Source organism: Rattus norvegicus, chromosome 20, assembly GCF_036323735.1.
Source record: "Rattus norvegicus strain BN/NHsdMcwi chromosome 20, GRCr8, whole genome shotgun sequence".
NCBI lineage: Eukaryota > Metazoa > Chordata > Mammalia > Rodentia > Muridae > Rattus > Rattus norvegicus.
In genome coordinates this window covers 41,643,993-41,658,653 of record NC_086038.1, presented here as the reverse complement: position 1 = coordinate 41,658,653, position 14,661 = coordinate 41,643,993, and positions in this window count along the sequence as shown.

Here is a 14,661-nt window from a genome sequence, read left to right as displayed (position 1 = left end):
AGCAGTCATGTTTGATGTCTAATTGAGGGGCAGACAAGGTGACAGAGAAAGATCGGGCAGAATGAGTCAGAGATGGGATACCCCTAACTCACATGAGAGTAGAATAGGAAAAAGAAGCTACTTATGACTAGAGATTAGAGAGAGGAAAGAGGAGAGAAGAGAGAGGAGAGAGAGAGAGAGAGAGAGAGAGAGAGAGAGAGAGAGAGAGAGAGAGAGAGGAGACAGAGACAGAGACAGAGACAGAGACAGAGCTGGTATGGGGTGTGGTGTGTGTATGTGTGTATGGCAATATTACCAGGAAAGTCTTACAGAGACAGGTTACAGAGAAAACACGCTAGGTGTAGGTAAAGACAAAATGAGCCAGAAAATGAGAAATCAGAAGATTTGAACATTATTGCCAAAGTTAGTATGAGGCCAGACAGAGCAATTCAGTCAAAAGTGAAGAGACTTCAGATTGAGTCAGTAAGCTTGGAAGGTTAGATTGTTCAGAGGCTAGAAGCTTCCAGGCCTAGGTCTAGAGATATGGAGAATGGAGAAGGAAAGGCTCTGGGCTTAGCCCAAGCTGTGTATTTGCACAGCACAGGTACAGCTCTCATCTCATTGCTTTGTCTGAGGAAATTTAAAGTGTCATTCCATGTCTCCGATTTGCAGATCAGGATGGAAACTCTTAGCCTCTGCTTTAGCAAAGTGCAATGCCTAAAAGAACACTGTCAATAGGACAAAACAGCAGCCTGCAGAATGGGAAAGGATTTTCACCAACCCTACTTCTGACAGAGGGCTAACACCCAAAATTTTCAAAGAACTCAAGAAGTCAGACACCAATAACCCAAATAATTCAATTTAAAAAATGGGGTACAGAGCTAAACAGAGAATTCTCAACAGAGGAATCTTGAATGGTTGAGAAGCTCTTAAAGCAATTTCAAAGTCCTTAGTCATCAGTAAAATGCAAATCTAAACAACTCTGAGATTCTACCTCACACCCATCAGGATGGCTAAGATAAAAAAAACTCAAAGGACAGTAAGGTTGTGGAGCAAGGGAAACATCCCTCCATTGTTGCTGTGAGTGCAAACTTGTACAAACAGTATGCAAATCGAGTTGGCAGTTGGTGAAAAAAAACTTGGAAAAAGTTTACCTCAAGATCCAGCTGTATCACTCCTGGGCATATACCCAAAAGATGCTCGAACATACCCCAATGGCAATTGCTTAACTATGATCATAGCAGCCTCATTCGTAATAGCCATAAACTCAAAACGACCTAGACATCCCTCAACTGAAGAATAGATAAAGAAAATGTAGTAATCCACACTATTCGGCTACTAAAAAACAAAGACATCATAAATTTTGTAGGCAAATGGATGAAACTTGAGAATATTGTAAACAAGCCCCCAAAGGGTATGTATGTATGGTATATATTCATTTATGAGTGCACATTAATCATAAAGTACAGGATGTCCATGCTATTCTCCACAGATCCAAAGAAGTTAAACAAGAAGGAAGGCCCAAGTGAGGATGCTTGAATCTCACTTAGAAGGGGAAATGAAATGTCATAAGAGGCAGATAGGGAGGAAACTGGGTGGGGAGTAAGTGATTCAGGATCAGGTGTGGGGAGAGATAGGAGAGATGGCCATGAGAATGAATGGAAGTTTGCAACTGACAAGGTCAGGCAGGTGGGAGGGGCATCTCCAGAGAAGGCGCAGACCTTGGATAAGGTAGGTCACAAGGAATCATCAATAGGGGTGACATTAGCTGTGACTTCCAGCATTGGGAATATGGAACCTGAGGCCGCCTCCTTTCGCCAGGCAGGAAGCCCAGAGGAGCAATGACAAAACAAACCCATCCACAAAACTTTCAAACAAAAATTTATTCTGTCAATTAGAAATACAGGCATGGGGGATGGAGCAGAGAGACTGAAAGAATTTCCAACCAATACCTGATCCAACTTAGGACCCATCCTAAGTGCAAGCACCAATCCCCGACCCTAGTAATAATACTCGGTTATGATTGCAGTCAAAAGCCTAGCAAGGCTGTCCTCTGAGAGGCTCCACTCAGCAGCTGACTCAGGATGATGCTTGGGGTCTCTTATGGAAGAGTGTGAGAGCACCAAAGGAAATAGGAACCCCACAAAAAGACCAACAAAGTCAATTAACCTTGACCCCTGGGACTCTCAGAGACTGAATGACCAACCAAAGAACATTTAGGGTCTTGACCTCAGCCTCCCTAATTTGTAACAGATGTGCAGGCTGGTATTCATGAGTCCTGAACAGGGGCTGTCCCAAAAGCTGTCACCTGTATGTGGGATATGTTCTTCTAGGTGGGTTACCTTGTCTGGCCTCAGTGGGAGAGGAAGTGCCTACCTCGAAGAGACTTGAAGTGCCAAGGTAGGGTGATATCCAAGGGCTTCTCCACCCACTCAGAGGAGAAGGGGAGGTTGGATAGGGAAGGATTGTAGGAGAGGTTGACCAAGAGGGGAGCAGTGAGTGGGATATAAAGTGAATAAATAAAAAAAATATTTAAATTAAATTTAAAAAAAGGTGTCGGGCCTACTAGTTGCTGCCATGTTTCCCACCATGATGAGCACAGAACTATGAATCTCTGCCTCTAAAACTATGCCTCTCAATAAATATCTTCCTTTCTCAGTTGTCTTGGTTAAAGTGTCTCTTCCAATCAGCAGAATTTTAGCTAAGACTGGTGATTATTCTTGAAAAACCTAAAGGTTTAAAGTCAAATATTATTGTAAGGAAACCATCTTCAATGCAAGATACAAATGGAATTTCAAAATCTATGGGGACGGTTAAGGAGAGTTTGAACACTTTTGAGCCTTTGAGATCTAATGCTGAACAGTACAAGAATGGTGCAAGACATACATATAAGCTGTATGTGAAAATTAAAATATTCCAGCAGCCCGGAAACAGGTAAGCTAAGTTTAGCTATATATTTCATTAAAACATGTTCTAAGTAATATAATCTTAACAACTGTTCAAAATTTTTAAGAAAAACTCTTGTACTTTCACAGTATTATAGCAATATAGTTTCAGAAGGCAAGTACATGCTAATCCCTAGAGCCTAGAAGCACATTGCCTATGTTGTAAAATCGAATTTTTCAGATGAAGTTAAACTTGCAGACTGTGGTTGAATGACATGAATTCCTTTCTTAAATAGTCAAATGATATTTTTGGATAATACAATTTAGATAGTTTTAATAAAATTACAGATCTTAACCTGTGAACAGTCACTGGTTTTATATAAAAGAAAAATGAATCCTCTTTACATGATGTAAATAGTCCAAAATCATTCTCGTTTATGGACGGCCATACGTTTCAAGAATTTGCTTAAAATATGACATTCAGTCAGAGACATGTGAAAATTTGGTGACTATGAAACATAACAGTTAACATGCCATATTTTCTATATTCCAAAATTGCACTCCATTGAATCAATAGTTTAATGTTAACATGTCATTAAATATCATTCTGTTTCTTATTTTCTATATAGATAACTCTTCATGTCAACTTTATGCTACTGTTATCTGCCTCTTGGAAAAGCTTCCATTCAGAGTCATATCATGGTATAAAGAGAAGAAAATAAAAAGCAAACAGGACACACACACACACACATATGTGTGTGCGTATACATATGAACACACATATAGTATGGGTCCATGGGTATGTATGAGTTTTCATATAACACATACATGAATCCAAAACTGAACCATATTTATGCTGTACAGATTTATCATCTGTATACCCTACATAGTCCTCATGTGTTATATAGCTTTATGATTATGTTTCTATATGATTGTTTCTATCACTGATATTATTAAGCTCTGTGTTCTGCTACTTTTAAATAATATGACAGTAAAATAAATCCAGAGATGCAATGAATTTTAGTTAATACAAATTATTCTACAATTTTTATTTTCTAGAGCTTCAGTTTTGTTTAATGATGAAAGGTCTTCACAGAGGTTAATGCATGTACCTAGAATGTCTTTATTATTGTCCATGCTTGTGATGGAACCTAGAGTTTGTACACACTAAAAATCTTCTCTACCACTGGGCTCTCCCCCAGCCACTTAAAAAAATGGAGACAGTCTAAGTTGTCCAGAATGTCCTCAAAGTCACTATGTAGCCAGGACTGTCCGCTAACTCATGGAATCCTTATACCTTATCCTTTTAATGCTGGGTTATGAAGTATGAACAACCATGCTGGACAAAGGTATTAAAAGGTATTTTGTAAGTGTTACAGTTGTCCCCTGACTATGGGGCACTGAAACCAGAGCCTCACATGTGTTGAATATGTGCCCCACCACTGAGCTAAATCCCTGAGTTTTTTTATGAGTTCTTTGTTTGCTGATTGGTTTGTTTTGGAGGCAGGGTTTCATATAATCCTGAGGACTCTCAAACTTATAAAGACTTTACTGCTCCTCCTCTCACATGCTGGGATTACAGGCATGAATTCTATTGTGAACTACACTGGGTTTTTATACAGATGCTTAACATCATAACATTCAAGGATTTTCTGGGACTGGAAACAAGATTTAGCAGAAGGAGAAACCAGACAGCTTATCTCAAGCTTGGAATACAGTATGTACTTGCTGGTTTGAAGACAGAGGTGACAATGTGACAGAAATGCAGTAGTGCTGAGACGCTCCTAGCTAACAAAGAGGGATGAAAAAAAAGTTTCCTTTTCTACCACCCAAGTAATTCAGTCCAGCAGCCTGAATGAGCTTGGAAGTGGATTGTGTCCAGAGCTTTCAGAAAAGGGTGAAGCTGTGGAAAGTTTTATGTTAGCCTGAGACTCTAAGAAGAAGAAACTGTAATATTTCTGAGCAATAGAACTGTGACATAATATATAGGTATTTCACATTACTAAGTATTTGTTAGATTTTTATAGGAGCCATAGAAAACATACGCAAATACCAGGCCTTGAAATCTGGTGTGTATTTTACATGTATGACACATTTCAATTTGGAGCAGACTTTTCAAACAGCCACACGTGGCTAGTGGCTACAGTACCAGACAGTGTAAATCTACACAAAGCATCGCCGTGTCTGAGACGTGTCAGGTTTTTGGCTGGTTATGTCATCATGTGGAGAGAGAAAATGAACAAGCAAGGGCTGAGCTTGGCAAGATTTTTATAACCCCCACCCTATCCCATGTGAATGGAGTTTTGTTCATCATACAGAGAGCTGTATAAATCTTACAAGGCATTTTTCTTGTATAAAATCATCCCCGATATTATGGGTTGTATTAATTCTAGGTAAATAATAAAATCCTTTAAAATATTCTCTTAGGTAGCAGTTAAGTTTTGGAGCAATTAAAAGAGTGTTGTTGGTCTTCCCTTACATGATATTTAAGATAAAAGATTTGTCGTTTATTCTCAACATTATGGCATAAGGGTGAAGGGCAAATGTCATCATGAAGAACTCCTGAATGGTCAGGTAGATTGAGTCAGCCTTCCCAGGAAGGTTGCAACTCCTTACCAGAGAATATACCTTTCAGTACAACCTACAGTTGTATTTTTATTAAGAAGGGTGGATGTTAGACATGAGGATAAACTGATCTGTTACCTTGTGGATTGCCAGAATTGACTCGGTGCCTACACATGGTTAGGACCCTCCCTAGATCACAAGTTCATGTGTAACATTCTGGAAGTTACACACTTTGCAAATGAGACTGTTACTCAATAAAAAAATCCATGCCCTGACCAAAGGTATGTGAGTAGCTGTGTTCCTTGGCTAGGACCTTCAAATAATCTGTCATAATGAGCACTCTTCTTTTCATTCTGCTTACTTCCATGTCTAGATGCCATCTAACAGCATCTTCTCCAATGAATGAGAGTATAGCCCATAAAATCTAGACCACAGGCCAGCCACATAATCTGGAATGAAAAATACGAAGATTTTTTTTCCTAGACAGACACAAAATAGAATTGGATTCACAGAAAACCAAAAACACAGAACCGAAACCCTGAAAATAATGTAGTAATTTGAATGAGAATGTCCAACCTCAACCTATAGTCTCTGGCATTTAGAGGTTTGGTCCATGGTTCCTGTTGTTGTTTGGAGACACTTAGGAGATGTGAGCATGAAGAAGTGCCTGGAGGTGAGCTTCAAAGTTTGAAAGGTTGGTACCATTCTTAGCTTATCCTCTCTGCTTCCTGTTTGGATTTGTAACTATAAGCTCCCAGCTTCAGCTCCAGCCACTGTGTAGCTTTGTTGAAACCTTATTTAATTGAGCTTATTAAACCCTTCCTTCTACAAGTTTCTGAGCAAGTGTTTTTTTATCACAGCAACTGAAAAGTAAGTAATACAAGAGCTAAAACAGGATGAAGTGAAGAGAGAACTTCCTAGGTGTGGAGAAGACTGAGACTAGCAGTATAAAAGCAGAAAGCGGACTTCATTAGTGTGTGTGTGTGTGTGTGTGTGTGTGTGTGTGTGTGTGTGTCTGTATTAATGCATATCCCTGAGGCATCCCCTGCATCTGGAGTTAAAAGAGTTTGTGATTCTCACATTAGTGCTATAAATTGAACTTGGGTCTTTTGCAAGAACAATATATTCTTTTTTTTTTCAGCATGAGCAAAGTATATTTTATACATGCATGACAATGTCATAATCAATCTCATTCTGTAAAATTAATACATGATATTAAAAATTTGAAAACTTCACTTAGTTCTCTTCTGACTATAAGACAAAATATTGAGTACAATTTTTTAATATATTTACTAATTCACTTTACATCCCATTAACTGCCCCCTCCAAATTAGCCTTCCCACAATCTTTCCCCCATCTACTCCTCTTCTCTGAGTAGGTGGGGACCCATTGGTTATCCCCCAACCCAGGCACTTCAAGTCTCTATGAGGCTAGGTGCTTCCTTTCCCACTGAGGCCAGACAAGGCAGCCCAGCTAAAAGAAAATATCCCACATACAGGCAACGACTTTGGGGATAGCCCCGGCTCTAGTTGTTCTTGACCACTGAGCCATGTTTTGAGACAATGAATTTCAGATTAACTGTTGATAATTCCCTGCTTTAGAATTAAATTTATTTTTAATTGTATATAACATCAAATTATACATATTTATGGGGTAATGTTTTTAAAAAAATGTGTCATGTAATGTAACATTTAAGTCAGGTTACATACCATAAATACTTTTATATTCTTTCTTTAAAATTGTTTTTACATTTATTCCTTATTTGTGGGGAAGTGTAAGAGCAGATGCATATCGTGGACTTGTGCATAAAGGACAACTTAGCCAAATTGACTATCTGTCTCTACCACGTCTTTGGGACTAGAAGTCAAGTCTTCAGGCTCAGTGGCAACCACTTTTACAGGTTGAGCCGTCTCCCTCTTCCCTATCATTTCTTTTTGGTACCAACACCAAACTGACAACTCTCTCTTTCAGGTGTTAGAAAAACATAGATTCCTTCTGACCATAGCACAACATGTCTGTGAAAATCCACAGATAGCACCGAGGCGTTAGTAAGATTTCTGTCTTCACTGTGTGTACAGTGGTAGGCCCAGCCACAAATGCTTATGAAATACTAGAATGTGGCTAAGGAGGCTGAGAAGTTTATAAGTTTATAAATTAAAAGAGATATTTAAAAATACTGTAAAACATTTCATTAATCATTTTATATTAACTATTGAAGTCCTATTCTGGATACCAGGAGCTAAATAAATTATATGACAAAGCTTTTTTTTTAAACTTTTACAAATCTTTGCCACAGAACTGTGGGCTGAGTGTGAATTAGACATACTATTTGCATTATATTTTCTATGTTCTAAATCTCAAGCCCATAGGAATTAACTACCAACTTACCAACGTAGACAAGTAGTCCTTCATAGGCTGAATGCTCCTGTTGGCCAGGATGCCATACTTTCAGTAGCAAGATAATGATTCATAACCTCAAATGACCTGCAGCACAGATCAATTTAGGACGTTTTAAAGTTACAGTGACATGATCACTGCACCCCAAATCAATGAAATAAAAACCTGCATGGTATAGGCCGAGACTGAAAATTAGTTATGTATCTCTAGATGAATTTAATATAGGGCATATATGAGAGTCACTGCTTCAAAACTTCTTGAAAACATGCCAACAAAGGTAGTATTTAATAAAAGGTAAAGGAGTTATATAGTTGAGACAATTACTTTTTCAGTAGTGAGTCATTGATTTGTTAAAGGAACCATGAATCTGCAAGTCACTGTGTCTTAAATTACTGTGCCTTCTAGGAACTTAAAAACCAGCCACAGGGATGTGTTGATTACTGAAATAACTACAGGGCAACATGGGATGGGTTTAGCATGGACCACTGTCACTAGAGTCTGTAGAATTCTGGAGTGAGAGAAGCTGATGTTGGTGAAATAGTCAATAAATCCTTTAGGAAATCCTGTGTATCATGCTGTGTAAAGCATGGAGGAGGTAGCTTAATGTCATCCTCTCAGCGGTTTTAACAGAGATCATACCTGAACATCATCAGGCAGCAGAGAAGGAGAAGCCATGGACAGGGAACCTCTAAATTCTCCACACTTCTGGGAGGGAAGAGGTAGTTCCAGGGTTACCGCATTAGACACGAATAACAAACTAATCTCCAGAAAAGTTGGGTTAGAAGAGTTAGTGAGAGTTTCCATTGTAGTTCTTTTACAAGCTCCTTAGTTGCTAAGATGTACAGCTTTGTGTCACTCTAATAACACTGCCTTTTCAAATATTATTTGACTACTGGACAATATAGAAATAGTGGTATTGATATTTCCGTTGCTCGGTCTTGTTTGTGCAGCCATTTTTAGAAGGGACTGTTTTATAACTGATATCCTGGTGTTCTAGTTCTTAAAGTCTTTCCATCCCTACTGTATGATGTTCCCTGAGTCATAGGTGTATGAGCTCTGATGTTTATTCCTCATGGTCCAGTGGTCTCTGCTTGTTTTCAGTTGTGATTTTCTGTGTTGCTCTCCACTCACTACAAGGAGAAGCTTCTTTGATGAGGGATGGTAGCTATATTTGTATATATATTGTACCTATGTATAATAAAACAAGGATATGGTTTAGAATGTAGTTAAGAATTACATTGATCTAGGAAGATATATTTTCTTCTAAGACATATGAGCCCTAGGAAGTTGGCTAGATTTTTAGCATTTTTAGGACCTCTTGTTGAGTAGGCCTTAGTCCAATTAGACATCATGTATTGGTTATCTCCAACATTTGAGAGGACATACACATGTACTATTTCTGTCTCTATCTCTATCTCTATTTCTCTATCTATCTATCTATCTATCTATCTATCTATCTATCTATCTATCTACCTATCTATATCCTGTCATTCTGACTAATTTGGAAGGGGAAAATACCTCAGGAGGTCTCGGTCATTGGCAAACAACTATAGGCAACTGATGACTGTTGAGAGAGGGAGAATCAGACTCTGACAGGCACAGGTCCCCAGTTAACTATCCAATGCAAAGTGGTCAGTCCTGAAAACATATATACTCAAACAACAAAAATGGTTTTAGCAGGTTGTATTTTTATATTTGTGCATAGTTGTGTGTCCAATACAGCAGCAACAACAACAATAATAACAACAGTAATAATAGTGAGGCAATTGGCTTAAGAGTTGTCAGGGTGAGGGGAAGATATGGGAGATGTTGGAAGGAGAAGGTGTGTATAGGACTGAAGAGAAGAAAGAGAAAAAGGAAAGTGGTGTAACTTAAGAGGGAAAAAAACCATAATGGGCCTGAAGAGGTGACTCGGGGGTTAAAAGTACTTGCTGCTCTTCTAGAGGATCCAGGTTCAATTCCCAGGACTCACTCTAGTTTCCAACTATCCATAATTCATTTTCAGAGGATATGAAACTTTTCTTTCTAACTTCCACAGGCACCAGGCACAAATGTGGTGCACATTCATACATAACAGGCAAAACACCCATACACATAAAGTTAAATAAATAAAGCCAAAAATATTTCAAGTCACAGTCAGTAAATATTTTGGAAAATAATGAACAAAATTTTTTTTCTGGCACAAGAAAGACAGAAATAGACCTAGAGAAGTCTGGGGGTGGAGTACAAAGAGGATAATCAAGCAAGAATCCAGAGTGTTAGAAAAATTTGCTTTTATTTTTCTACTATGATAGGAAAAAGTCTCAAACTAAGATTACAAGTACCGATTTGATTTTTTTCCCCCAAATGCTCACTGTTCTAAATGCACAGTGCTTGCCACATGGAGGCATGGCGCAAATACTTAAGTAAATATATAATAAGTTATAAATCCCTTTAATTCTTCAATCTGGAAAGTGATATAGTCACAAGGAGCACAGCTTCACAATAATGGTGGTGTGGATGAGGGAGTTTGCAGGAGAGGCTGCAAGGGCCTCCGGCAGAGTAAATCTACTTAGTCTGCTATTTCTTCTTTCTTTGCTGAGAAGCAAAGATGATCTTGCAATTTTTCATGTGCACTGAGATTCTTAAGAGAGAAGAACAGGGGCTTATTAATGATGACGGCAGGACAGTGCCCTCAGAGTTTTGGGCAAACTGGGGTAAACCATCATCTGGAGAATAACACCTGATATTAACTGTACATTTGACTGAAGGGAATAAAGAATCATTGTACTCTAGAATTTATGAGAGACCATGGAAGTAAAATTGTACCAGTCGCAAGAGTTAGTTTCTCTTCAAACTCATACAAGGATTGAGGGTAGTTTATATCTTAACCAAAGTAGATTCTTGCCTATCAGGGAAGATGAAAGATGGTGATGTTAGAAGATTGCTAATGGAATATATTCTTAATGTCGTCCTTTCTTTGATTTGATGTGGTTATTCTGGTTAGTGTTTCTACAGCCATCTTGGGTCATGAGGCCACCTGCTCAGGATGGTGGAATAGAACAACAAAGGAAGAGCTGGGTCTCCAGTGATGGAGGAGGATTGGTACATGATCCACATTTGGTGAGGATAAATATTGACCTGACCCTGGTTAATAATTCTGTATTACTTTAGAATTTTCTGTTATAGATGCTGAATAATCCTATACTTATACTGTCCAAAACCTATTATATGATGTTAAAACCCTGTTGTGGTTTGCCCTGGAGTTATCTGTATTTTGATGCTAATTCCACTCCCTCAAGGACAGCTGCCTAGTCACATATTCGCCAGAACCTTCTCCCCATTGAATTTGTAAAATACAGGTGAGGGGCAGGTACAGGATAGAAGGAGGCCTGTCATTGGAGGAGAAGGAAGGATGGGCGGGAGAGGTTTGAAGGAAGAGGAGGAGACTGGAACGGAAAGGAGGAAGAGAAAGGAGGGAGAGAGAGAAGCCAGGGTAGGAGATTATGGCAGGGAGATTCCATGCTATGCCTTTACAGGTTGTTACAAATGTTTTTAAGGGATGGACGTGTATTGGGCTTTGTATGTTTAGGTGGACAATTATATCTTATCAATTGGGTCAAAGGTTATTGTGTTGTGCATTCTTTCATGTGTAGATTTAAGTGTAATGGAGTGTGGGGTGGCTGGTCTGGACCGCCTTGGAGTTGGGATGTGTGATTCTGGCATGGAAACCTCTTGGGAACTAGATAGGTAGAGAGATTGCTGCCAGGCTCAGAGAGAAGCCTGTGATATGGAATGGAGCAGAGCGGGTGAGAGGCTTTGCTGACTGAGAATTAAGATAACCACCAGATATTTGGGGGCGCCGTGGTGTGGGACCTAGTGGGGATAAAAGACAACCATACTATTTTTTATTTTTTATATTTGACAACAACAAAGCCCCATTGTTGGAGATACCATAAACTCTGCCTGCAGGACATAGAGAAGCTCATTTTAAGCTAATTAATAAATATATTCCCTGATGGTCATCTTTTCTAGTGCTAGAAAGTGCAGCATTTCCTGCAGGATAGAGATAACACATTGGAGGTCTTGTCCAGTAATGGGCACTGGATACTGTAATACTAACCTGCCACACCCTCTGTACTCAGAGGTGCAATGGTGGCACGGATATTATGAGAATAATTAAATACTTTCTGATTGGATATTAGGTCTGCTTCACAGGAGGAAATTGCAGACTTGTTATTATAATCATAATAATCGAAAGCCCATGGAAGTTATAGGCCCTAAGGTAAGACCTTCTACTATTATTTTGCTGAATTTTCGTACTATTCGAACAACTTCTAAATATTTATTTTTGTATCTATATACTTAGGCTTCTCTCCACCATTGTCAGAGACGTTTCTTTTTGAAGTAGGCAGCAGTCAATTGAGAGTTGTGTATCACTGGTCACAGTGCTGAGAATGAGGGAGTTGGCCGGAAATGGGACATCTATACAAACATGTTCTCTTTACCTTCTGTTTCTATGGGACATTGGGAAAAAGGAGGTAGAAGGAAAGTGAGGGCCAGAGGAGGAGGACAGAGTGGACTGCTGTGAAATGCTGTCTTTTGGATATGACATAGTTGGATATGACATAGTCGGATATAACATACACAAAGTCAAAGTAGTTATGCATAAGACCTCTACAATATCAAGATGGCCTAAGTAATGACAAAACTGGGTAGCTCTCCATGCCCAACCTCTTACTGAGAAGCATCTGGCAGTTGATATCTGCTAAAGGGAAGAAAATCTCTCTTTTGTGAGAATGGGGGTCACTGGGTGGATTCCCATGTTCCAGTGTATGTCCCCATACTCATGCAAACCTGACCAGCACTAACTGGACCCAGTGGGTTATAAAAAAGAGACATTAAGTTAAGAAAGGGATTCATTGAGGAAGATGGGGGGGTTAGAGGAGGAAATGAAGGTAAATATCATAATTCATTATATATATTTCATATATATACACATATGCATGAAATTTCACATAAAGAAACAACCCCCCACACACCCACAAACTATTAACTTACTACATGTGTAATTTATTTTTTTCTAGTAGTTTTTGAAAAGTAAATATAGATAAAATTACTCCCAATGATATATTTCATTTAGACAAACATGGACAAAGTTACCCTTTCAACATATGATCAATATGAACACTACAAATGTGATCCTTGTATGCTTTGGTTCATGCTGTCTTCACAATACCTTGTGAGTATCATCATTCTAGAGCACCCTTCTTAATACAGACTTACTGTATCTCTTTTGCTTAATAACCAGCCCCATGTGCTTAGTAATGTTGCATGGGCCAGCAATGCTTTATGCTATGACTGCCTCTTGTCACTCCATGCATGTTCTCTCTTTCTCTGTCCTCTTATTCCATTTTTATGAGAAAACGTAGATAAAACTTTTTATCTTACACAAATGATAAGTTGAAAAGAACAAAACACTAATTTTTTATATCCTAGAAACATAAGTTCCTTTAGTTTCTTTCTCAATTTTATGCATTGAATTTGGAGTCAGGAACTCATTATAGACAAGAGTTTCTTGATATATCTCTCAATAGCCTGGGTATCTCCATGATGCTAAACCACTGACATTCATGGCTTTGGGATTATCTTCTAACATACTGGGCCTCTAGACAGTCCATGCTTTAAGATCAGCACCAAAAATGGCTTATGATTTGTCACAAATTTCATAAAAGATTGATTTGATACATATTTTTCTCTTTTCACATTTTTATTTCATCCAAATATTTTAAGAAAACTATGACTTATAGAATTGAAGTTATCCCTCCAGTGATACCAGCCTCTTTTATTTAAATATATCTTGGTAAAAAAACCAAGAGAGCAAAGGGAGTTTCTGATGGATTATGCTGTGCACTTGGGAGTTATGATGCCAGACCTTTGTACTCCCTCTTCCCCTGGGGAAAGGATTGTGAATTCCAAAGATGTTTGTCGTATTTGGGATGATGATGAAATGAATTCTAGCAGGACACCATCACAGAACACAAAATAACCATAGTTCCCAAAGTTCAGGTTCAAACAGCAGGAATGACATCAGTTATAAAAAGGAAAAAAATTATGTGTATCCTTTTTGAATGAAAGAACCTATGAGATTCAAGCCTTTTTTTGTGAGCTTAAGAAGATCCAAGTGCAAAAAGGTTATAATGAATGAGTTCTCCCCAACAGGAGGGAAATAAAAACTTTCTGTCTTAACTGTGATACATGTGAAAAGTCATTCTCTTCTTGTATAAGCCAAGGATCCAGACAACATGACTGGGTTCCAGCGAGATAAGAAAGAAGAAAGACAGAAACAAAGCAGAAGATGATATACGTGGAGATGTATTGGCATAAATTTTTCTGGACTTACTTTAATAGACGTTCAACCTCCCTTCCAGCCCATCACCTACCAGAGAATAGTGGAAGAGAAAAGTTACTAGGACAGAGGGAAGTAGACCTGTTTAGAAATACTTCTTTGGGGGTTAGTCCAATCTTTCTTGTCAGGATATAAGCAGTTCAGTCCAGTAGCAAACACCACACATGAACCAGCAGCTGCAGTCCGATCCACTTGGGAGTCACTACACATGAACCAGCAAGGGGAGTTTAATCCTGAAGAAACTGCAAAGGTTGCCAACTGACTTGAGGCCACAGATGCAGCAAGAAAGCTTCAGGAGCCTCATGAGAAGTTCTTTGGCAAGTTTCTCTCTATGGCATCACCACAAGCTGAGCTCAGTGATGCAGAGTAAGGTGAACTAATATATGCAGGTCATTAGTGAAGAATGGTGAGGTGGAGCAAAGCAAACTAGTGCTCCCGCTCCCACTG